Source organism: Amblyomma mixtum, chromosome 5 (assembly GCF_055824585.1).
Source record: "Amblyomma mixtum isolate Tamu chromosome 5, ASM5582458v1, whole genome shotgun sequence".
NCBI classification, from domain to species: domain Eukaryota; kingdom Metazoa; phylum Arthropoda; class Arachnida; order Ixodida; family Ixodidae; genus Amblyomma; species Amblyomma mixtum.
Window position 1 is genome coordinate 91437016 of NC_143016.1, and position 24066 is coordinate 91461081.

General features: G+C 47.6%; 1 protein-coding gene across 1 annotated transcript in view; it reads left to right on the plus strand.

The window, feature by feature from the left end:
* The first annotated feature begins 2420 nt into the window (after positions 1-2420).
* LOC149343017 (uncharacterized) overlaps positions 2421-24066 on the plus strand; it is a 75436-nt gene continuing 53790 nt past the window's right edge. The window contains exon 1 of the transcript XR_016283087.1: positions 2421-2684. The gene's annotated coding sequence lies outside the window, so the exon portion shown is untranslated. The remainder of the gene's footprint in view (positions 2685-24066) is intronic.

The window sequence follows — 24066 nt, forward strand, 5'->3', positions numbered from 1 at the left end:
AGAGAGAGAGAAAGGAATTTAATGAGGGAAAGGTGGAGAGGGAGGAAAACGGAGGTACACTACTGCCCTTCGCCGTGTGGTTACACGCCGTGCACACCACGTGGTACAGTGACGTCACACCACGTGACATACCACGTGACACATGACATCACGACAGAGGAAGATGAGGGTCCGCCAGGTCAACGAACGCAAGACACCGGGGACGCTGCTACACGAACGAGCAGATCCAGAGAAAAACAAGGGGCAGACGCAACGAAGCAACTGCTTCGTTCAGACAACAACGCAACACTCAGCAGCAACGCCGACAAGCGCACGAGATCGAGGTCAAGATCAGCGATGCGATCCGGATCCAGGTCGACAACGCGCAAAGAAAACAGCGGGTTCCAGGAACGCAAAGGGGACTTCCCAGGCCTGGCGAGCGAAAACAAGAAGCAAGATCTCAACCAGCCCCAGCAGAGACCGGAGAAGAAGGTGAGCTGGCCAATTGGACATAACTGTGCAACCACTGTGTCACACTCTAAGACAATGCAACTTGAGGACAGAATAGTAAAACTAGAACAGCGACTTGCTCAAAGCGATCAAAGGGTCAAAGAGCTAGAAGAACAAAACACGTATCTTAAAATAGAATTCCAAAGACAAGAAGCACAATACATGAACGCACTAAAAAAATGGCTGAGGCTTAGCTTAGGTTAAGCCTAGTCAGATGCGAAGCATATTGTCGCCGAGTTGCATATCGAGCACGCCGCTTGGCTAGACGTTCTTCACGCTCTTCATCAGTCTCTGTAGCACGCCGCAACGTTTGCTTCTCATTCCAACGAGCAGCCTTGTCTCCAGGAGGCATCTCTATCCCGTGTACGCCTAGCAGAGGCAGGCGCACCCCCTTGTATACCGCCGCTCCAGCATCACGTGTTCACTACAGCGCACCTAGCGGCAGAAGCAGGAAACACATTGGTCGCGACGCCTCGCGCGACGGCGCGAGTTGGGCCCCCGTTTTTCATCTGCTGTGACGTCACGCATCACGTGGTATGACATGGAGGTCACGAAAGGTCAATGGTAACGACACCGTCGCGCTCGAGAAGCTGGGTTGGGCTATTTTAGTATGCTTCGCATAAAACCTCGAACACGCCAGACAGCCCATGTCCATCACGGAGGCCGATCAAGTAGAAACGTACCAACGTAGGACAGAATCCACAGAGGTGGCCGCCATAAAGGCGAGGAGAGCGTCGCGTCGGTGACGGGCGCGGTCGCATGCCGCGTCGGCTCCGTGATAGCTCGCAATCAATTGCGATACATCAAGTTTTCCCCCTGTAAGCCTGGTACCATCGTCTCCAGGAACCTCAGCGTCTCCCGTCTACACCACGTTTGTAAAGGTGGGGCCAATTTTTGACCACTTTTCGGGCATTTGAAGTCTTCGTTACGCCGCGGTGGTGCTAAGCCTAACGGCGCCGGGGCCTGCGATGGCCCCGGTCGGCGATCCCTCGGCCTCGGCGGCTCCAAATCAAGTCACCGGGTACGACCCACAGTCCTTGCGGATCGTAACAATGGATACAAACCAATCCGAGGGTACTACTCAAGGCGAGGATCCTCTACCAACCGAGGACGATTACCTTGAAGATATGGTCCGCGTCTGGCGCGGAAAGAAGAACGCGGCGGCGGCATCGAGGGACGCTGGTGCTGGTGCCACCCAGCAACAGGCGCCGGCTAGCTCTACGCATACGCAGGGCGGGAGTGCGCTGAACGGAACCTCGAAGCGCTCCAGGCAACTCCGGTGGCGGCTGCAGAACACGCCGCGTATCGAAAAAGACGACATCGTCGTGGTGCTGAAACCGCGAAACACGGTCGACCTCAGAGCAACTTTTGGTCCCGGACAAGCCGGCGCTGCAATCCGCAGCATCCTCGGGGACGACGCAAATGCAGGACTTGCGGTGTGGCCTGTTTGGGACCAAAACGTGCTAGTATGTGCGTTGAAATCAGTCGACGCCGCGGAGATGCTACTCCGGGATGTTGTGCTGCGGGTTGGGGAACGCGAGCTACCGTTCCGGGGACACCCCAAACTCTCCGGTGCGTTCTGTCGCGGCGTCGTGAGTGTTTCGCCTGACGAAACGTCTGAAACCGTTAAAAGAAAACTCTGTGCGGAACCAAATGTGGTGTCTGTGCGCAAGCTGGGGGGAACCCCGGTTGCGGTGATCACCTTCGCGGGGACTAAGGTTCCACGGACGGTGTTGTACAGCTACGAACGGCTCCCTGTTCGCCTGTACAAGAAAACAGTGCCTGCATGCCACCGCTGTGGCACAGTGGGCCATCGGGCCGATGCGTGCCCGCGACCGCAGCCGGGGCGCTGCAAACGCTGCGGAGTCCAGGTTCCCGATGCCACTCCTGACGGCCCGGCGGAACATGAATGCGTTCCGAGTTTTCTCATCTGCGGAGGCGGCCACCCTACCGGAGCTCCTGGCTGTGCCGGGCGGTTCCGGAAACCCATCAAACCCAGCTCCCCATCAGGATCCAAACCGAAGACAAAGACGGGGCCCAAGCAGGCTCCTCCGCCCAAGGCCAAGAAAGCGTCAGCCGATCAGGAAACCAAGGCCAAAACCGGGCCATCGAAACCTGTCAAGTCCGCGACCCAGGCGGCGCCCCCGGTCCTCAACGCCAGGGACTTCCTGCCCTTGGCACCCGTCCAACCACAGGTGAGCAGTTGGAGTAGGGCAGTCTCCGGGCCCCCTACCCGTCCCTCCCCTACCCGTCCCTCCCCTACCGAAACCGCCCTACAGCAGCAGGTAGAGGAGCTCAGGCGCCAGAAACAAATTCTAGCGCGCAAAATTCAGGAATTAGAGGCCAAACAGGCCGGGTCATCTGAACCAATGCAAGAAGCTGAGCCAGACGACGAGGATGACGGATCATCCGTAACATCTTGCCTCACTAGCGTCTCGCGGCAGAGCGGGGACACGGTAGTTGGATCAGCTGGTCGCGTCGCCGGCCTAGAGGCACTGCAGCGCCAAACCGAGCAACTGGAGGAGCAAGTGGCGGCCCTCCCGAACCAAATCATGTCAGCAGTCCGCGAGTCCTTCCAGGACATGTTCAAGGCAGCTTTAACGCAAGCACTTCCCGACCTTATGGCCCAGCTCACTGACTCGGTCCTTAAAGCCGTGCAGCCCTGGGTCAGCACCCAAATTAAGAACGCCACAAGCTGCGAATCACCTCACCTGAAACGTAAGACAGCCTTCCGTCAGGCAGCGGAGGAACATGGTTCAGGATCGGCAGCTGGTGGGTCGGTGCGGCCCCTCACTGGGGTTGCGCCGGCTCCCGGTCAGAGCTATTCCGATCACCCTTAAATAAATACGACAAGATGGCTAGCAGCCATCTTGTCGCGGGATGTAATAGGCATGCTAAAAACTTTGAAAAATTCCAGATCATCCAATGGAACTGCAGGGGTTTCAGATCTTGGAAAAAGCGGTCACACCTCCAGCTTTACCTGCAGTCCCTAGGTGACATGCCGGCGCTCATTGCCCTACAGGAGCCCGGCAAAGACGCTAAATTATCAGGCTACAGCACCTTTCAGGGGGGCCCCTCTACGTGCATCCTGGTGAATAAGGCTTACACCGTAGTTCAGGTCGACTTAGACTTGAGTACCGAGCAAGAATATACAATGGTCCGAGTACTGCCTCTCAGACGCCGCGACCCGTCAATACATATCCTCAACATATACTGCCCTCCGCGTAAGCCGCGCGTAACTTTCAATGAAATCTTCCTTCGCGCGATAAAATTGGCAGCCAAAGAGCCTCTAGTGATCGTTGGAGACTTCAATGCTCCCAGCCTTCCTTTGGGCTACCACTTCGAACAGGCAAGAGGACGTAAGCTGGCGGAGCTCATCTCCACCCTCAGCCTCACGTTGCTCACGGACCACGCGTATCCCACTCGAGTGGGGAATTCGGTAACCCGCGACACGTGTCCAGACCTTTCTCTCGTTAAAAATGCTAGAGCGGCTGCATGGGAGAACTTGGGAGATTCTCTAGGCAGCGATCACCTCCTTCTCCGGATTACACTCGAGGCAAAGGCAGCGCGCAAAAAATGGGGTCAGGCCAAGCTGACCGATTGGCACAAATTCCGGAATCACACTATCCCTTCCGTACTATTTTCCGGCGGCTACGCGGAATGGGCTAACCACATATACAACATTCAGAAACAACACGTCACAACACTACAAACCACCGAAGAGATCCCCGCAGTGGACACCCACCTCCTGCATTTGTGGGAGGCGCGCCGGAGCTTAACTAAACGGTGGAAAAAGCAGAAAACTAGTCGCAAATTACGCGACCGCATAGCTAAACTCACAGAGCAGGCTGTGGCGTATGCTGCCGAGCTCTCAGATTCAAATTGGATAGCACGCTGCGACGCCGCAGCTCATCAGATGAGCTCGAAGGGGACGTGGCGTCTCTTTCGCAGTCTAATCGACCCCTCCCAAACGAGAGGGGAGACGCAAAAGCAGCTCCGGCGGGCTCTGCAAGGGTTCCAAGGTACGATGGCGCAACTTGCGGACACTCTGTGCGACAGATATCTCTGTCGTATGGAGGACCCGCCTGGGCCAGAGTACATGTACTCTGGCAGGCCTAATGAAACACTCGATGCCCCTTTTGAGTTGCACGACCTTAAGGCGGCCTTAGAAAAAATGCGCCGGGGTACGGCTCCGGGACGGGACCACATAACAGTGAACCTGTTGGCGAACCTACCGGACTCAGCCTACCTTCATTTATTAGAATACATCAACCAGATCTGGGACGGGCGTCCACTCCCTCCCGAGTGGAAAACGTCACTTGTGACGTTTATCCCTAAAACAGGTAAGGCCGTGAATACGGACAACCTGAGGCCCATATCACTGACCTCATGTGCGGGCAAGCTTATGGAGACGATGGTACGGGATCGCCTCTCTCCATACCTGGAGAGTAAGGGCTTCTTTGCAGTCACCATGTTCGGGTTTCGCCCTCACATGTCTGCACAGGATGTCCTTCTCCAGCTGCACAGGGATGTAATACGACCCACAACTATGCAACACAATGACAAAGCCATCCTCGCCCTTGATCTGAAAGGGGCTTTCGACAATGTGAAACACGGAAGCATCCTGGCCAACTTGAGTTCTACCGATTGTGGGGCTAGGATCTACGCGTATGTAAGAGATTTCTTGTCTAATCGCCAGGCCTTTCTTCGGATTGAGGGCGAGGAATACGGCCCTTACATGATGGGAACACGGGGTACCCCTCAGGGAGCAGTGTTATCACCGCTCCTGTTCAACATTGCTATGATGCGCCTCCCAAGCCAATTGGCCCGGGTGGAAGGCATTCAACACGCGTTATATGCAGATGATATTACAATTTGGACCACTCAGGGGAGCCTTGGGGACATGGAGGACCGCCTTCAGCAGGCTGCTTCCATAGTCGATGCGTATGCTAATGACTGTGGGCTCCAATGTGCTCCAGCGAAATCAGAGCTTCTGCATGTCAGAGCGAACCCAAAGGATAGGACAGCAATACACATCTCTCTGTCAGGAGGTCCTATTAGAGAGGTGGAGGCGCTCCGTATTCTGGGCCTTTTTATTCACCAGAGACTCAGACCGGACTCCACTATTGCGAAACTCGAGAGTAGGCGAACAGGTAGGGCGCATGATCCGCCGCGTTTCAAACAAGCGGGGTGATCTGCGGCGCAGGGACGCAATTCGGCTCGTCTATGCCTTCGTGACTAGCCGGATCCTCTACGCCGTGCCATATCCCCGCACTACTAAGCAAGACGAGGCGCAAATAGACGCCGTCATCCGCGAGGCAACTAAGCGAGCCCTGGATCTCCCGGTGGCTACCTCTAATGCCAAACTCAAGGCATTGGGGTGCTAAACTCCTACCAGGAGCTGCGGGAGGCCCACCTCGTGAACCAATACACGCGGCTCACGCAGACGGCTCCTGGGCGCCGCCTGCTAAACCGCTTACACATCCAACACCACTGCACTCCAGAGGAGGCGGAGCGTATCCCAGTACTATGGCGCCATATGCTCTGGGTCTCCCCGCTCCCCCGTAACATGGACACCGACATGCATGAAAACAGACGACAAGCGCGGGCTCGGGCTCTTGAGAGACAACACGGCTCCCGACCCGGTGTATATTATGTTGACGTAGCAGGGCCATCGCCCACGGGATTTTACTCGGCCGCTGTCGTTCACCAGGAAATGCACGTTGATGGACTCTCCTTTCGAGCCCCGAATTCAATGCGGGCCGAGGAAGTAGCGATAGCGCTTGCTGCCGCCCACGCCAATTCGAGAATAATCATCACGGACTCCCGAAAAGCATGTGAACATTACTTGGCAGGGGAGATCTCCCCCTTAGCTGCTTGTATTCTACGACGGACTGCCACTGATCCAACACCCAAACGAATCATTTGGGCTCCTGGCCACCAGGGCTTACGAGGTAATGAGGCCGCTGACGCGGCTGCCCGAGCGCTTACTCACCGGGCTCCTCATCCCAGCTCTTCTGGCTCGGAAACTAACCAGCCGCTGCTGCGATTCAGGGAAATATTAACACATTATAGCGACAACCACCGCCTTTTCCCGGCCCCTGCAAAAGGGCTGAGTAAGACGGAGGAGCGAACTTTAAGGCGCCTGCAGACAGGTACTCTACTCTGTCCTGCAATAATAAAACATTACGATCCTAACACGGATGGGCGATGCCCACACTGTGGGGAGACCTGTGATATCTTCCACATGGTGTGGGCATGTACTCAAAATCTCCACCTCCCCCCTTCCCCTACCCCTTCCAGAGAGGCATGGGAGACTGCCCTCCTCAACTGCTCCTCGCTTGAGTCCCAAAGGGCTCTGGTGAAACGGGCGAGAGACGGGGCCTCGTCGTGCGGTGTCCCGGACTAGGGACGCCGACCATGTAGCGGGGCCACTCTGTGGCTCACAAACTCTTTTTCCCAAAATAAAAGTTTTCACCACCACCACCGCCATAAAGGCGGCACAACACCAACTACAAGAAATCCAAGAACTCGATCAGGAGATGGTGAGAGCAACTTTGCTAGCAATAATGAAACACCATGTCAAAGTCAGTGAAGACCTGGAGAAAATGGACGGAAAATACAACTACATTAAAGGGAAAGTAGCGACTACAACGAAGGAAGCACACAGCAAACGCATGAGAGAACACATGAGCAATAGGCCCATCCATTCCGATGAGCAGGAAGCAAGAATACAAAATGTCTAACGGCAAATACACAAGGATAAACAAGAAAGGAAGCTTGAAAATTTGGCAATGGAACTGTAGAGGAATAAAAGGAAAAAAAACTCAGTTAATCCATCTCATAAAGAACCAAGAAAAACCGCCGGACATCATTGCCATCCAAGAATACGGGGCTAGGGCTTAAACAAGCATAGCAGGATACGAGATGTATGACGGAGACGGTTCCGGCAAGGCCGTCACCTTAGTACATAAGTCAATTACGGCAATCTGCAAAACCAACATACCAGATACGGACGTACACCACACTGTGCTAAAAATTGTACCAGAAAAACCAGCGGATGACAGCGCTTTCATCATAAACGTATACAGCCCCCCAAAACAAAAAAACCCCAGAATACACGAACTGTTCAAAAAAGCCAGCGATATGGCAGGCCAGAACCCACTGTTGATTCTAGGAGACTTTAACGCGGCAAACCCCATTTGGGGGTACCAAAAACTGAATGCCAAAGGTAAAAGCATAGCAGAAAGCGCAGAAAAATACTGCATGGAGCTAGCTAACGACCCCACAACTACGACGAGGATAGGAAACAACGTCTGCAAAGACACCACGCCTGACCTAGCCTTCTCAAAAAACAACGAGAATATCCAATGGGAAAATACAATGGAAACCTTAGGGAGCGACCACTTCCTCCTTAACTTAGAAATAGCCGCAGGAGAAATGAAGAGATGCCTAGGGACTGCCAAAATCACAGACTGGGATGGCTTCAGAAACCACAGCGACGAAATAATAAAACCGATAACCAACATAGAAGAGTAGTGCACGGAGCTTATGAAGGTCAGACAAAAATACACGAAGATGATCGTTCGCACGGAACAACACCCAGACGTAGACAGCCACCTTCTTCACCTATGGGAAGCACGAAGAAGCCTTATCAGGAGATGGAGGCAGCAAAAACACAACAGGAAACTGAAGCTGAAGATCGCAGAACTGACTAAGAAGGCATCAGAACACGCAGACAGCATCGCCGCGCAAAACTGGCAACAGTTCACGGAAGCACTTAGAGGAACACTAGGCACGGCCCGAACTTGGAATATACTAAGAGCTCTGATAGACCCCACAAAAACCAAAACGGAAAGCGGCAAGTCCATGAAAAGATTACTCTACACCTTCCCTGGAACGGAAGACCAACTAACACAAGCACTGAGGGAAAAATGCTACGGCACAATCATGCACCCAAAGCAAGACCAAGTATACACCGGCGAAAACAACCCCGAGATGGATAGGCCAATCACCGACGAGGAAGTAAGGGCAGCCATAGGGGAAGCAAAAAAGAATACGGCAGCCGGAAAGGACAAAATAAATAACGCTACCATTAGAAACATGGGAGACACGGCCATCGCCGAGCTTACGAAGCACCTAAACGCTATCTGGGAAAAAGGAATCGTGCCGGCGGAATGGAAACATGCAGAGGTAATTATGATACCCAAGCCGGGTAAAAGACTCCAAACTGAAAACCTGAGACCAATCTTCCTAACCTCCTGTCTAGGGAAGATATACGAGAGGGTGATTAATGAAAGGATCACAAACTACATGGACGACAAGGGATATTACCCTGATGCCATGTTTGGCTTCAGAAGGGGACTGTCCACGCAAGACGTATACTCCTACAATTAAAGGAGGATGTCCTCACTGATATACCAAGAAGCGGCGAACACATTGTGGTAGCACTCGACATAAAGGGAGCCTTCGATAACAAGGAGACTGAACGTAAGTTAACACAATGTAATTCTACGACGCTCAAAATTTGGCATCTGTTGTCGTGTTCTGTGCTGTTATAACAGTGCTTGCGCGCTTTACTCATGCACCAATGATATTGTGATCAAACAAATGGTCCTCGCCAAATTAATTGGAAAGAAGGATGTGGAAGTCGAGGAGTGTGGTCTTGTATGCGTTTTATTTCAGCAGATTTGATGACTTACACTAATTAGAAAATTATAATCTATTTTGAAGCGCATTACGGGGGCATGGTTATGTTGGAGATAAGGTTACAATGCCAGTGATGAAGATTTAAAAACAATCGCAGGTAATGGCGGAGTTTATCCAGGTTTGAATGTTGTCCAGACTAGAGCACTAGCGCGCACAATGCTATTTTTACAAGCAAAGTTTTTTTAGAGGAAAACTGGCCGAATGAAGCCGGCTGGGCCCGCTTGCCCAGTTTGACAACGAGTGGCCAATTCATATTTTTGTCTGTATTCTGCATGGTTCGCATAGCCTCTTCATGAGTGTCACACCACGCCTAAGGAGCCGAAGCACGCAGGGACAGTTAAACAACGTGGTGTAAATGGTAGGGCTTCAAACGGGCAACACGAACTGCTCGACGCATAGCACTTCCGAACATTAGTGAATATTATGAGCGCCTCGGATGCCATTCCCTCAGTTCGTATGCCCTTGACAAGCTGTATATTCTAAAGACACATACACTAAATCAAGATCGTAAAATCCCTCACATCAAGAACGACCACCATCGAAATTTTGGCATCACGTTACAGGGGCATACACGCTGCAGTGTCATCAAAGGTGAGGGCTACAGGGTAAGAGGACTCGAAGGATTTGTATCGATATATATTGACAGTTTGTTGGTGATCGTTCGGTTGAGCTAGACCATTCATTCTGCGATGGTCATTCTATGAAAGCCGCAAGCCTGGTGCGTAAGCACCCGAAAGCTTCTTCACAGAGTGGGCGGCGAACAGGAAGTTACGGTAGCTAATGATATCTCGTGGAGGTGCACGGCGGAGAACTCTAGATGAGAGCTTAAAAGGCACCCACGATGAGCGGTACGAGAGGGTAAGGCTGCCAGCTCAGAATGCCGAGTAAGTTAGTCGACGGAACGCGAGATCTAACAGCTCCCAGGTAGTGAAAATATGTTCGTGGTTGTCATACCAGGGTAGGGCCATTTCGGTACGCGAGAAGATAACACTGACAACCGGGGTGGAGGAATCCCAAAATTTGTAGGGGCTCACCCGTTGGTACTCGTTCATGCCGAAGCCGGTTTGTTGCCGGGAATGAACGTGGCTCACTTTAATGCGGCCACAAACTGTTTATAAAGGACCTCAGAGCGTTGCCCTTCGGCGGCACCACGGGAACGGAATATGGTAGACTAACAAGGCGACAACTCCACGGAAGTTCGAGCTGGGGATGTCTTCTGGCGACCTTACGCTGAGTGACTTCAACCTGATTGTCACGAGGATTGGTTTACTGAGTACATCGCTCAACTGGAGCACTAGCCACCTCTACTTCGTTCTCTTTGTCACCTGCGTGGTCGGCATAGCCTCTTAGTGGGAGTCACAATATCATAAGAACCATTAAAAAGGTCATGACGGGGTGCTGGATGAAATCCAGTTTTATACCTCACTGAACAGTACAAGAGCCTGTGATACTACGTGAACAGTTGGAGTGCACTCGATGCACTGTATATTCCAAAAACAGAATCGAAAACACGATCAAGAAACTCGTTCCACCGCCAGTGACCACCATATCGAAATGCTGGGATTACGCTACAACAGCATGCAGGCTGCAGCGCATTCTGCAAAGCGAGCTGGAAATTCAAAGGACATTGAACATGTTCTTTCTTTGGGATCAAAGTAGTCGCTGTTTCCATATACCAGTAGTTGACGAACATGTGATAAGGGTTACGTTGTTTGTCGTCCGTATTGTAGTCTCGTATTGTAAAGTTAAAAGCATAGTGCCGCTAGAGCAGTCAAGGGGGCGAAATAAACATTTTTATTATTATTAATATTGTTAAGGAGAGAGCACACTACACCGATGAGACGCCATCGCTCAATGGGCTGGTCGGCAGATGCCTACCTTCAGGCACCGGTCTCTCGCACTATGCGGGCAGAAGCGATGAAAGCAGCAACAACGATCGCCTATGGTCGTAGTTATATACGTTTGCAGGATAGCGACGGCTACGAAACCGACTGGCGGGTGGTCGCCTGATTGGAGATGGGTAGATCGGCGGCCGAGTGAAAACTTCATTCCTGATGAGGTCACGGCTTCAATAGCTCCGCTTAGCTGTACTTTATTCGTAGTAGAAAAAGTTGACGGGAGTGGCTACCTTTAATATGCTTACGCTTGAGAACTCACCAGCTATGAACTTTCGCTAGGATTTCTGCGGAGACATGTCCCCTTGTAAGCCTTGCGATACCCGCAAGATTGCTTCGTGTGTACGATTTCGGTAATTGCGGGATATTTCAAAAAATGCAGATCGCCATCGAGCGTAGTTCTGGCAGCAGTAAACTCAAATCGACGGTTGCTCACAACGAAGGACGTGCGATCGTGGTCTGACCCTGTCTGCCGAGCAATGATGAAGGAAGCACGCGGCATTCGTAGGCGAAGCTTGAAAAAAGAATTTTAAAATGTCGCCGCACATACTTCTTCATAAAGTAAATGAAGAAGAAGTGTTAGTGTCATGGAAGAAAATGGATACAGTTAGCGGGAAGCGCTGGTTGTATGAGATGTGAAGAACACGGCTACGAAGTGTTTCCCACGCAAGCGATCACAACATCAGCACTTCTTGCAGGTTTGAATAGTGTGAAAGCAAGCAAAGGAAGAACTTCTGCGCATTACCAGATAATATTTCTGATAACGATAGCTGATCTAGCGCTTTGTGCTATGACAACGAGAAGTACTGTTGCATAACTACCTTAACAACATCAGCGCCGTGGTGCAAAATTCGTAATCAGCGCTTGCGCGGCAGATTTCCATGCTCACACAGCATATGCTAAATGGTACTTGAACTCTAAACTGGAAGCGCTCAGTGAACACACGAGTTGTTTGCCTAACAAACAAACAGTAGAAAAAAGCGAGGAGCACATATCCTGCGCGGCTGTAGCAGTCGCGCCGGCGGCTGCGGGTTGGAGTTATAAAAAAATGGCGGCGGCTATTCGTCGGTGCGGTTAGTGTTGCATTAGAATTGCATTGGTTTTAGCACCCAGCCGAAAACTATGTACCTTCTATTAACCCGCGCACCGACAGATTCTTAAGCATGCACACAGCTGGGAAGTCCTCCCATTCGACCATTTTGTCTGCTTCTTCCATGTCGCAAAGGTTTCTTGTCTGCTGCTTGGTCCTAACTTGAATTTTTAATTATTAATACGGCGAAGCAGCGGGAATGAAGTTAGTAGTAGGCAACGCCACCGCGACTGCATTCTCGGCGTTCGTTCAGATGCACTTACGAAACGTGTCAATTTTCATTTATTTCAGCATGAGGCCATCAATTTCGGTTCCCTCGACAGTCTGAAGTCGGAAAAAACTTCTTCGAGGATAGCTAAGTTCGAGTTGTTTTTTTAAGGTTTGCAAGAAATTAAAGGTACATGATGTAAAAAGAGCGCACAAGGAACACAAGGGACTGAAAGGAAACGACGCAGACAAGCGCTAACTCGCAACTGAGGTTTATTGCTGACACGCGCAATATAAGGTAGTCACTTTAAAAACATACAAACAAAACAAACAATCGAAATCGATTTCGTAGCCTCAGCGTTGCATTGACTTCCTTTTCTGATAACAGTTTTTTAACTGATCCTTCCACAGCGATGAGTGGCGCCTGATGCTTCAATTCCATTTTCTTTGTCCCTCTGACTTGGTCTTCGAGGAGGGACTGCGTGTGGTTGTTTTTGTTTGTATGTTTTTAAAGTGACTACCTTATATTGCGCGTGTCAGCAATAAACCTCAGTTGCGAGTTAGCGCTCGTCTGCGTCGTTTCCTTTCCGTCCCTTGTGTCCTTGTGCGCTATTTTTACATCTCGAACGTTGTGCAACTTGCCCAACTTTCCGCTTTGCCTAAATTAAAGGTAGTTTGATTTCGCTAAACTGAATAAAAGCTTACGTAATGGCCACCGTCCATGGCGTGCATGCAAGAACCTCAACGCAGAAAACGGCACTGAGCAGATGACACGATTCGGGTATGCGCTTCTGACGCGAGAGCCACAATATTCTTGAAAAGAACCAAAAAGTTACTTGTGTTGTGTTGTGTTGTGTTTAATGGCGCATAAGCAACTAAGGCTATCATGCGCCAAGCTCGGGGTAAAGAAAATTGTTTTATATAGGATGTTATACAAAAGACTAAATGAACGGTGGTGTAAAGGGCCTAAAAAGTTAATTCATGCAACCTAGTATAAACGTAAGACAAAAGTTTAGAAGTGACTTACGGTCAAAGCTTTAAAGAGGGTTGGACACCTCAGCAGCCATCCTTGGCTGTGCAAGGATCTCGAGATCCCCAACCAATGGAATAGGGACCTCAGCCGTCTTCTCGGGAGTGAGAAAGTGGCCGAGGTGCATTAGAATTAAAACAGACCAGTGGGTAAAACACATTTAGAGATACTTAAGAAATCCTGATTCTTTAAGAAAGCTAGAAACATGTGATATATCAACAATTGCATTATCTCATAAAAGCAGTTTAGGGTGAAAAGGGATGTATTCGTTATAAAATTGAGTAAAGTACTTTTTCCTTATTTTTTCCAATTTAGTACAAGAGAATAAAATGTGGTTAATCGTAACTTCAACTCCGCATTCCTCGCAAATAGGTTGATCTTTTTTTGTCAGTAGGAAATTGTGTGTCAGGTGAGTGTGTCCTATGCGAAGACGACAAAGAATGACTTCTTTGAAGCGTTCTTGGTGGGTGCAGGATTTTCATTCTCTTAAAACTGGTTTTATGAAGTGTAGTTTGTTGTTGGCTTCATTGTCCCAGGCAGACTGCCATTTTTTCGTTATTTCACAAAGTACCGAGTTCATGCAATCTTTAAAGGGAATATCTACTTTCGTTATTTGCTTGCTACGAGCCTGCGCAGCGCAGAGGTCTGCTCTCTCGTTGCCTTTAATTCCGACGTGACTCGGCACCCAACAAAGTTTTATGTTTTTTCCTTGAGCTATGGCTTTTGCTATGTTGTGTATGATGTCACCGAGGATCGGAGTAATTGCATTTCTAGAATGGAGAGCTGTAAGTAAACTAAGAGAGTCTGTGTAAATTATACTGTTTCTGAGGTTTTCATTTAATACTTTTTTTACGGCTAAGCCTACAGCATAACATTCGGCTGTGAAAATTGATGCACACTGTGGAAGTCTGATTATTTCTTTCTCATGACCCCGTACTACTGCACTTCCTACGTAGGCATCTGTTTTTGAACCGTCCGTATAAAAGTCCGTAAAACCATTGTATTTTACCTCGAGTGCGAGAAATTCTTGTACTATATGTTGTTGTGGGGTTTGCGTTTTGTGAAACTGTGTAAGAGTGAAGTCGCATATTGGAGGAAAGTTGTACCATGGAGGTAGTGGCTCTCCTCTGAGCGCAATGTTAGGCAACGTGTTTAGTACCCCGAGACTCTCGCACATCTCTTCAAAACGCAGGAGGAGTGGCCTGGTAGTTTGTGGTTTGTTATTAAAAAGTGTTCTGGATGGACACTTTGTAACTATTTCGTAACAGATATGTTTCGGTAGGGAACGGATTTTTAGAATGTATGAGCATGTGAGCATGATTTGTCTGTCTGTAAGTGATAATTCATTACATTCAACATAAAGACTGGTTATAGGCGACGTCCTATAAGCACCAGTTGAAAGACGTAAACCTAAATTGTGCACTGGGTCAAGTCGCTTCAAGTACGAGGGTCTTGCTGAACCATATATTATACTACCATAGTCTAATGAGGATCGTACCACGGAACGATAAATTTTTAGAAGGATTGCTCTGTCAGAACCCCAGTGTTTATGCGAAAGGACTTTGAGTATGTTTAGTGATCGGGAAGTTTTCTTTTTTAACGCGTTAATATGAGGCAGGAAAGTGAGTTTTCTGTCAAATGTTATGCCTAGAAATTTATGTTCATTTTTTACGGGTAAATCTATTTCGTTCAGGTGTAGGGTGGGGTCTGCCTGTAAGCCTCGTTTGAGTGAAAACGGAATGGCCACTGTTTTCTGTGGTGAAAATCGGAAACCGTTTTTGTCTGCCCATATTGTCAGTTTATTTATTGTCAGCTGTATTTGTCTTTCACATGTTGATATGTTGGAGGATGTGTAAGCTATCTGGAGGTCGTCCACATAAAGTGAATACATAACAGACTTTGGTATTATTTTGTTAAGAGAATTCATTTTTACAATAAAAAGAGTTGTGCTTAAAATACATCCTTGAGGCACTCCATTTTCCTGAATAAAATCCCTCGAAAGGGTTGAGCCTAGACGGACATTAAATGAACGGTTAGATAAAAAGTCTTTAATGGAGTTCAGCATTCTGCCACGGATGCCAAGTTCAGCTAAGTCCTGGAGGATCCCGAACCTCCAGGTTGTATCATATGCTTTTTCTAAATCAAAAAAGACTGCAAGACAGTGTTGTTTGTGTATAAAAGCTTCTCTGACTGTATTTTCGAGACGGACTAGGTGATCTGTAGTTGAGCATCCCTTTTTAAAACCACACTGGTGGATATCAAGAAGTTCACAGGATTGAAGAACAAAGGTTAGTCGTATATTTAGAACACTTTCGAAGGATTTGGCGAGGCAACTGGTCAGGGCTATGGGTCTATAACTGCTAGGAGAGGTTGGGGGTTTACTAGGTTTAAGAAGCGGCACAATAATAGCTTTTTTCCAGGCTTCAGGTATTTTTCCCGATATCCAAACTGTGTTAAAGAACCTTAAAAGTGCTTCTACGGCAGGTTGAGAGAGATGGGCCAGCATTTCGTAGTGGATTTGGTCGGGTCCTGGAGCGGTTTTTTTTCCAGCAGACAGTACTGTATTTATTTCTTGGAGGGTAATCACACTGTTATATTTTTGGTTTGCCCCTCCACTAGTTGGAAGTCTTTGTTTTTCGGCTGTGTTTTTGTATTTTAAGAAAGACTGTGTATAGTGAGATGAACTTGAGACTGCAGCAAAATGTTCCCCTAATATGTCTGCCTGTTCCTCTATGCTTGTTTGTGTGCCGGGTGTTGTTAAAAAAGGAATTGTGAATGGTGAAAAGGTGCCATTTAATTTTCGAACCTGCTCCCACATTTTTTTAGATGGGATCTGACTGTTGATAGATGAAACATAATTTTGCCATGAAGCTTTCTCGGCACTGCGACGGACGTACCGAGCTTTAGCTTTTGCCTTTTTAAAATTCAAGAGATTTTCATGTGTCGGATATCTGCGGAATTTACCCCACGCTCTATTTTGCTGTTTTTTTGCTTCTTTACATTCCTTTGTCCACCATACTTTATGGTTTTGTCGCGCTACTCCTGACGACTGAGGAATAGCTGTGAGTGCGGCAGTTATGATACAGTTAGTGAACTTTTCGTTTATCTGGTCGATGGAGAGATTATCTAAAAGTATATTTTCTAAATTTGCATTTGCTCTAAAAAGCGACCAGTCGGCGAGGTGAAGCTTCCAGCGCCGTGGCCTTGTGGGGATTATTTCCGGTGTGGATGTTAAAGTGATTAGTACAGGGAGGTGATCACTGCCATAAGGGTTGTCAATAACGTCCCAGCTAAAATCGTTAAAAACAGAAGGTGAACTAAAAGACAAATCTAGACAGGTCATTTTACCTGAGGCAGGGGAGCAGTATATGGCTTTTTCTGTATTTAAAAGGCATACACTATTTGTGAGGATAAAATCTTCGATTATTTGACCCCTAGAGTCATAGCGCTCACTTCCCCAAAAAGGGGAGTGAGCGTTAAAATCCCCGACTACTAGATATGGTTCTCGCAGTTCATTGATGAGTTCCTGTAGGTCACGGACTGTTAATGTTATATGTGGAGGAAGATATACAGAACAGATAGTTATAGTTTTGTAGCTGACAATGCTGACCGCAACTGCCTCCAGTTTTGTTGTGAGTCTGATCTCTTGAGCAGGGACGCCGCTTTGTACGACAATCGCGACGCCTCCCGAGAGTCTATTTGCCTGCTCACGATCTCGTCTAAAAGTTTTATAATGCTTCAGGATGTTCATATGTTGTGGACCTAGATTGGTTTCCTGGAGACATAAGGCTACGGGTGACATTGACCCTAAAATGTTTTTTATGTCATCGTAATTTCTCAACAATCCTCTACAGTTCCACTGAACTAGAAAAGCCATGTTTATGTTTGGGGTAGGGACAATAAAGTGTTTACTTATTTTCTGGGCCCGTTATGAGGGCCCTGTCCTTCTTCCGCTCAAGAGAGCTGTTCCGCCGCTGTAAAGCAGGCGGGCTGGGGGTTAGATCCATCACCTCGTCAGAGGTGATGGAAGACCGCGGTGAAGCCGCGGGCGTGTGGGGTTCAGGCCTCCCCCGACGGGGGGAAGTCCTGCGGGATGCTGGCCCATGGGCCGGCATTCCCTGCTTTGGGGTTGGCAGAGCAGCTTTCGCTGTCTCTGCCTGGGGCGTGGGTGGCACTGCCACAGGCGCGGTGGAAGTGGCCGCGGCAGGTGCAGGAGTGCTGTGTGGTGCTACGCCCCTGCGCACCACATCAGCGAAGTTTGGTTTCGCTGTGAAAGAGAAAGTGTTCGTGACTGCGAATCGCTTTCTTGCTTCTCGAAATGATATATTCTCCTTTGTTTTTATGGTGATTATTTCCTTTTCCTTCTTCCAGGACGGACATGCCCTGGAGTACGCAGCATGGTCGCCTTCACAGTTAGCGCAGCGTAGAGCTGCGTCACATTCCTCAGAATGGTGGTCCTTTGACGCGCATTTCGCGCAAGTTTTGCGGCCTCGGCAACTCTGTGATCCGTGTCCAAACCGTTGACAATTAAAGCACCTTCGGGGGTTAGGGATATAGTGTCTAACATTTACTTTGAGGTATCCAACGTCGATGGTTTCTGGCAATGTGCATGTGTTGAAAGTCAGGACCAGGTGTTTGGTATCTACATCTTTGTTGTCCTTGCGGATTTTGATTCGGTACACATCAATGACGTTTTGATCGGAAAGGCCTTCCAGCATTTCTTTTTCTGTGAGATGTAGAAAATCATTTTCGGAGATGACGCCACGGACAGTGTTGAGGGATCGGTGTGCTGTGATGGAGACAGGTGTCTCCCCCATACACACTATGTTTGCGAGTTTGGAAGTTTGAACATTATCTCGGAGTTCCAGCAATAGATCGCCGCTGGCCATTTTTGATACTTTGTAGCCGGGGCCCAAAGCTTCTGTTAAGCATTTCGATACGATGAAGGGGGATAGAATTCTGGCCTGTTTATCTTGCACTTCACTGTGGACGACATGGAATTTGGCGAATGTTGGTTTCTTTTTGGAAAAAAAGTACTCTGCTTCGTTCCGCACTCTTTTAAGAGAGCGATCAGGTTTGGAAAGGGGGGGAGCCATAAAAAATTGATGTTTTTCGGTCATGGTGCCAGCCACCCACCATGGAGCCCAACAAGGGGACGCGACAGGAACTTGAAAGAAAGTCCTGCCTACGCCAGCTGTACACCTTAACTATAACCTAATATGACTCAACTCAGGGTAGTTGGTCACACACGGTTAACCCTCGCCGCCAGGAAAAAGAGGAAAAAACGAAGAAGAGAGGAGGATACAGGAAAGTTGTAAGAAAGCGAATAGGAAAGTGAAAGATAGAGGGGAGGACAGGAAAAGGCGACTGCCGATTTCCTCCGGTTGGGTCAGGCCGGAGGTGCCGTCTGCAGGAAGCTGGGGCCAAAGTGGTGTGTTGCCTCCGCCGAGGGGCCTTAAGGGTCCAAACGCTCGGCATCGGCTCAACCACCAGGATCCCCTTTTCCCCGGACACCGCGATGCCACGCACGGCTAAGCGCGGATGCTCGGGTCCGTGGTGACGCATTGTTCACCATCATCCCCCTGCGGGGATGTCCCTGCGGATGCTCGGGTTAACCCCGTGGTGTCGCCACTCACCAGCGTCTGCATGCTGCAGACGCCTCCCTGCGGGGAAAAAAGTTACTTGTAAAAATATGCACCCCACCATTGTACTCAAATTTGTACTATGAATTGTAATATGACGTATGGGGATCAAGCTCCAAAAAACAGTTTGTATTCGAAAGCTGGCTGTCATGGCCACTTTAATGTCTATGCCTTGACTTTTTTCTGCGTTAGCACGGTCCAATGAATATAATTTTTTTTTTATTTACCACAGAGTGCATGTTGTGGGTGACGGACGAAGTCAAGCATGATCCACAGCGGTGCACAGACAAGTTCATGGACATCTGCGAGTACGCTGTGCTGGCTTACGACAAGGACAGTTGCGGCGATATGTAGAGAGACGTTGCCATATTCCAACGTCCCGAGGCCTGGCTGACGACATTCGGTTGATATTTCTCTCTGAGATGAATAAAAATAAAGGTTGCTATAAAAAATACATTCGCAAAAGTAATTACAGATAGAAAAAATGCATATTCCTTCTGTTCATGAAATTGAAAAGAACACATCATTGTGAACGTGGGCAGAGGTAACACATGTCACACGTACCACCATGCCGAAACTGACAATGACGTTGCCTAGTCGTCTTATCTGCGTGAAGGGCAGCCTCACGAACAAAAAGCGCTCCCGAATGCAGTTAAGTACGAGGAGGTTGTTTTTATATCATGGGCATCTAAAACCACGTTATTCTGGCATAGAGCACCGTTCGCGTCCGGTTAAGTGCTGTCCCTATGCTCGGAGAACTGTGAAGGCGTCGAATTAATCGCTTTCTCGCTGGAGAAGGCTGTTCGAGTGATCAGGCACTTCTTTCAGATATTTTCCGGTCTACAGTCACTCGCATAGATCAATCGCGGACGAAAGTTGTTTTTCATAAACCTCTTCCGAAGTCCTCTTCGGCTGCTACTTAAAATGGCTCCATCTTCTTATTCTGTTCTTTCGTCGAGCTGAGCCGTAAGTCCTGTTGTCTCTAAGACTCTCTGCACGGTAGGCTTCTTTGTGTCACCATTCGTATCCCCGAACTCCGGTAGCTACTCCAGTTATCTGGCGTCGTCGCCTTCGTTTCTGCACATCTTTTTACGCTCAGGAAATTATACTGAGAACTATGAAGGCTTATGCGAATTCTTATTATCCTCTAGCGGCCGGTGAATAATACTAAGCATTAGACTTTGCTTCGAAACAAGGTCTCATTTCACTGGTAGTCCTAAAAAAAGAAAGAAGCGGGCCCTCGGAACCAGGTTCTGGTTAAGACTGTTAAGCAAGCATCACTTCCACGTTCTGGTGGACTGCTCGCTTGGCGCTCACCTGCGCGCCTGTTCAAGGTGGCGGCGATCCCAGCAGGTGTTGATTATATCTCTATTGACATAGCGCTTTTTTAACAAGTCTTTTGCGGTCCTCAATGACTTCCGTGACGCAAAAAATATCTTGGCGAAGCAAAGGTACAACACATTTAGCACTAAAATTTAGCGATGCTTAGAAACTAAAAGAACCATTATTCTGAGTTCATTTTGGCACCTGTTACGAGCAGCCATCGCACAGACGAGTGTTTCATAAATGCCTGTCGTTTCTGTCAGCATAAAAGCAGGTAAATCTCAGTTCACCGCTCGGGTAAAGCACGTTTGGCTTGTTAAGTATCGTGGCAAACTCTGTACCTTCTGTTGAAGAAAAGCAATCGCCAGCCAGTTTCTCTAGACATTAAGTACCTGTATAACTGGGCTACAGCTGCAAGCCACTCAGCAACATTTCAGTCTATATAAGCTCGCTGACGCATTGTGGCCGAAGTATAAGAGAGCTGACGGGGCCCGCTTGGTATTCAGGATCGAAAGTACAAGCGATTTTCCAGCCCGAGGTCAGTTGCGTCCCAGACAGCTAAAATATATGCCTGTAAAGAAATCAATCGTCTCTGGAGCCCTTCCTAATCAATCTAGACTACCGCATATACTTCTTCGCGTTTCAAATTCTGCGTTTACCGCAGACAAATTCTTCTTCAAGACAAATTCGGCGTTTGCCGCAGAGTTTGTCTGAATGTTGCATTTATAAGCGACTTACGGCGCCATTGAGGACAAGCACAACCTGTATTGCGAATACTGGTGCTCAATCGAAAGAGTGTAGCATATTCTGTTTCAATACCCAGCGTACATGTCTAGCGTGGGTGCTGTAAACATCGTACAGAGTCTTTCAGCAATGTGCCTGTAAAAGTGGAGTGTGCATTAGGTCATATAGCGTGTCCCATGCAGCACAGACATGCAATTAAGTTATTTGCTTATATACGACGTTCTCTTCCTGGATTGTCTCTAGAACATCATTGCACCTCACCATCTTGGCACTCATCATTCAATTATTCTATCAAGCCATCTGTAGGAAATGGCACTCCATCATTTACTAAGTTGTAGCATTAGTACTTAATTATTCTCAGGGCTTATCCAATGCTTTGACTTTGAACAAAATGTCATTCTCTTCAACACCTTTCGCTGCCTTGTCCATTTGCCCTTCTCTTCTCAGTTACCTTTACCGTGATGACGAACATGTCAAGCGATCTTTAAACACTGGCTAAAATGTCTGCTTTGAATTTGAGGTTTTATTTCTTGCTCTCGAAATAGCTAATACTGCGAAAGACGTTCTAATGGGTCCCAAGAAGCAATGTCGCAGCTGCTTCGAAGGCTTATTTCGTGCCGCTCTTGATCCGGAAATCATGCAATGCTCTCGCTTCCAGGAGACGTCCAGGTTTGCAATATTGTGTAGGTGTTGTCAAGGTAACATACTTTGTTTGTTGCCATCGAACCTTAATTCCGAATACCTTCTAACGCCTGAGCGTAAACGCTCCTGTTCTGCACAAAATCCAAAAGTCGCATTCATCACCAGACTGGGACCGTTAGCAAGGAATAAGAGGCACGTCTTCGGCCCTACTACAGTAATAAATAGAACTGGAGACATTTTATTAAGAATAGAAAATTCAAATTACTGTTATTTTCCTGTTTCATTCGGAGACATCTCTTGTTTACTTTTATTGCACTGCAGATAATTTAAGAATAAATAATTCAAATAATCGTTTTTTTTTCTGTTGCATTCGGGGACATCTCTTAATTAAATAACGAGACTGCCCCTTCAGCGATGTGACAGATACGCGACAGTTTTACTTTAATTATGTTTGGCCAAGTGAAAGGTCAACGTTAACAAACTGAAATAGTGTTTATGATAGGTGTGTTAGAAAATGCGAATGGCCGAGTTTGGCGATAGTTTATCTCCTAATTGATAACAAGTCCTTGACAATGTTTATGCAGGTGTTATTAGTCATGCAGTCACCCAGATAATGCCACAGCATCCGCAATGAGACATTTCGCGGGCGATTGCGTGACGTAGTGTCAAGTAAATTCCATTACAGATCTATTGCATTGATCTACAAGACGATCAGCATAAAGCTACACTATTAGCAGATGCCAAGAAGAAAAAAAAATCAATTTGATACGGTTTACAACCCATTTAAGATTACTGCTATGCATTTATGTCATAAATGACGAAGGCAAACATTGTGGGGACACAGTTAACTAAACTGGTATTTGTCTTTGGTTGTCTTTTCATGGCACATTTCTCTCCATCACATTTTTACTAACATATATAAAACTCTGGCTGCAATTCACCGCATATTACTTCATGTTAACAAGAACGAGCTCCTTGCCGCGACTTCCGTCGCCCGCTTGAAGCTCGAGTATGCCTCACATACCTGGAGCTGATATCAATCCATCTTAATAAGTAATATAGACTGCAAATGAAGGTTGATCGATATATATCGAGACGCTGTGCAGCGAATTCAATGACTGCCTAGAATAATCACCGTGGCGACCCTTTGTCTCCACAAATCAAACTAAAAATTTTCTCTCTTGTACCTTTTTCTAGGAGATGCCACAACCCGAGTTATAACTCATTAAATCTTCCAAGCTCATATTTCTATGCGCTGAACACAGTAACAAAGTCAAACAGTGCAGAATTTCTGCGGTATTCATTAATTAATTGGTCTATTCACAATTAATCATTTTCCTTACCAATCATAACCCAAATAATCACTTATTAAATCAGATATGCGCATATTTCCTTGCGCTGAACACAATAACAGTCAAACCGTACAGATTGTCTGCAGCATCCATTATTTCATTTGCCCATTCACGATTAACCATTTTCCTTACCAATCATGATGATTTGATTATCGAACTGGTGATGTTCGTCACTTAGAACGCGCCTTTTCGACAATAGCGTAATTAAAGTGGTCTAGTTTGTATATTGCAATTTGCTTGTTTTTTGTTCATTCACTAGATTGGTCGCCGATGGCATGCACTTTTGTTTGTTTATTGTAATTCTTTCTTTTAGCTTTGCTGTCCTCTTGGGGAATTTTTGTAAAGTCTGTCTGTGTTTCACGGTAGCTTCCTTATTGAACATGAGTGTTATCCTCCTCCCACTGTGTGCAAGCATATTTAGGATAAATAAATAAAATCATTCTAATGAGAAGTGAATCTTTGCTTCATTCATTCTGACACTGACTTTGCGGCGCGTATCTTTGAAGTAGAAAAACTATCCGAATCGAATGATCTCTTTGAGTTTCTAACGATGTTTTTGGTATAGTTTTCGCGCGGGTGATATAGAATCAGTATGGTGCAAACTTCAGAATAACGGACTGAGGGGCGAGTTGGTGCATGATAAAATGAACGCTGGCGCAACAACGACGCTAATAAGAAAGGAACACCACACGCGCCCACTACCAACTGTTTATTACACGGAAAGGTGGCATATTTATACATACAGCTCAAGCATGAGACTCATCGCATCATCGCTCTGAACCCAACACGTGGAAAAGAAGCAGCAACATCATGAACACAGAAAAGTTATTCTTGAGAAGCAAAAGCAGTCAGAAATGAAATACCAAAAATAAAAATAAAAAGTACAAAAACAAATGCCAATCGTAGCAAAAGCAGAGTCAAGCATATGAAGCAAAAACAGTCA